The following is a 2,500-nucleotide window of genomic DNA, read 5'->3' as shown; positions in this document are numbered from 1 at the left end:
TTATTTATTTGGAAATAGCAAAAGTGAAATAGCACTTTTCAAACATGAATAGTCTTTTTAAAAGACTTTGATCATGCAGTGAGTGAGTGAGTGAGTGAGTGAGTGAGTGAGTGAGTGAGTGAGCTAGACATTTAAGAGACTTTTAAAGTGGCTTAAGCCCTTTTAAAGTGATATGAAGCTTCTTGAATGTGACTTATTATATATTTTAAAGCGACTTAATGTGTTTCTTTAAATGTGACTTAAAATTGTTGGTTAAGTCACATCTACCATTCTTAAAATGAAAACTTGTATTTCTTTTTTAAAGAGACCTTTTGCTTCTTAATTAAAGACTTCTTTTTTTTCTAAAAGGGACTGCAGTTTTTGAAAGTGACCGAGCCTTTGAAAAAAATAAAAAGTAGGCATTTTTCACTGTGCATCTTTTTAAAATGGATTCAGCGTCTTCTGTAATGAAAACTTCTGTCTTGCAAACAAACAAATGTTTTTGAAATTCATTTTGTAGTGTGGTATGGAATTTCTGAAATAGATGTGTAGTATTTTTTAAATAGCAGTGAAGTATTTTGTAAAGTCTTCTTTTAATAAGTGGTTTACACTTTTTAAACGTTTTTGAAAATGAATTTGCTTTTTTAAATGATTTTTGCATTTATGTTCAAGAGACAGAGGGTTTTATTTTTTTTTAAGGATACTTTTTTTTAAGGATACTTAGGCAGGTGGGTATTTCTTTAACCATTTCATGTGCTGGGTTGTTGTATAACAATAAATCAAGCTAAGCTTCCCCAATTCAAATGGTGCATTCTAACCGATTGAAAACAATATTGTTTTATAAATGAGAGTTGAAAAAGGCTGTAGAAAAAGTCTAATTTAACATTTCATAGTTCCACTGTCATTTTGTAGATGTTTTTTTATGAGTTATGTTAGTTACAGAAAAATAATTGGTGCATGAAAGGGTTAAGCGGTTGGGTGTTTTCATAACCGACCGAGGACTTCCTAAGCAGCCGCGTAACTCATTAATCGGCGGGGTATTTGTTAACCGTTAGGGTTAGGGTTAACCGGACAAGAGTTTTTTTTTACCGAACAAGCGTTTCTTAAACCGAACAAGTGTTTTTTCCAGTGAGCAAGTGTTTTTTTTTTAACAGAACAAGTGTTTTTTCCAGTGAGCAAGTGTTTTTTTTTTAACAGAACAAGTGTTTTTTCCAGTGAGCAAGTGTTTTTTTTTTAACAGAACAAGTGTTTTTTCCAGTGAGCAAGTGTTTTTTTTTTAACAGAACAAGTGTTTTTTCCAGTGAGCAAGTGTTTTTTTTTTAACAGAACAAGTGTTTTTAAACAAACAAGTGCTTTTTTTTTTTTTTTTTTTTTTTACCGAAAACGGGTTTTTTTAACCGTACCACGGTTTCTTTAACCGAACAAGAGTTTTTTTTAACCGTAAGACGGTTTTTTAACCGAGCAACTATTTTTTTAAGCGAACAAGTGCTTTTTTAACCGAACAAGGGTTTTTTTAACCGTACCCCGTTTCTTTAACTGAACAAGTGTTTTTTTTTTAACCGCACAAGCGTTTTTTTTAACCGTTAGGGTTAGGGCTAGGGTTAGGGTTAGGGTTAGGGTTAGGGTTAGGGTTAGGGTTAGGGTTAGGGTTACAGGTTTTTTTTTTTTAACAGAACAATTGTAAATTTAACCGCACAAGCTTTTTTTTTTAATCGAACAAGGCTGAGTATTTTTTAAACCGAGCGAGGAACTTTTTAAAAGTTTTTTTAACCGTTAGGGTTATTTTGTTAGGCGAAAGAACACTTTATTAAACGAACACTTTTTTTAACCGCACGAGCCATTTTACTATCGAAAGAGGAATTTCTTGAGTTGCCTAGCGATATTTTAACCGAGCATGCATCTTCTTAAGTAACTGAGCATTTTTATAGGCGAATACGTTTTCTTAACCGACTTAGCGTTTTCTACGATTTTTGTGACTTTGCAAATGTTTCTTGGACGTTTTGCAAACAAGTCGGACTCTTTTTAAAAACTTAAACTCTTGTCCCATTAAAAATTGAATGTTCATGGAGAAGACGAGAGCAAACGCAGCACAGCTCTAGCAGTTTGCTGGTAGCTTCTCTGGTGTTGGTGTAAAGCATTAGAAGCGCTCCGTTGTCGCTGTTGAGACGTTTGACAGTGCTTTTTCGGCGGACGGTTCTCGATGCGTTGGTGTCGTGCGGTTTAAGTGACTCGAGAGTCCAGAGGAAGTTTTATTCGTCCTCTGCAATTGGCGTTGTGCGTTGTATGGGCTTGCCAGAATGCGTTTAGCGGCGAGAGATCGAATAGATTCTCTTTTCTAGCGTGGTTCAGGTCGATTGTTCCTCGTCGGTGTGAGCTTCGTGTTTACACCGCACCGAGACGTAGTCCCTGTTCCCTGTTAGAATTGCCACTGACGGGCAAACTGAATGAGCGCAGAGAGTTGCACAAGCGTTCGCGTTTGCGACGACTCTGCTGTGCTTCGATGTTAAACACATATCGGTTT

Source organism: Hydra viridissima, unplaced genomic scaffold, assembly GCF_058129835.1.
Source record: "Hydra viridissima isolate aposymbiotic clone 2 unplaced genomic scaffold, HvirCarnegie_v1 scaffold_14, whole genome shotgun sequence".
NCBI lineage: Eukaryota > Metazoa > Cnidaria > Hydrozoa > Anthoathecata > Hydridae > Hydra > Hydra viridissima.
The sequence above is the reverse complement of the archived record's forward strand: the minus strand, read 5'-3'. Positions refer to the sequence as shown.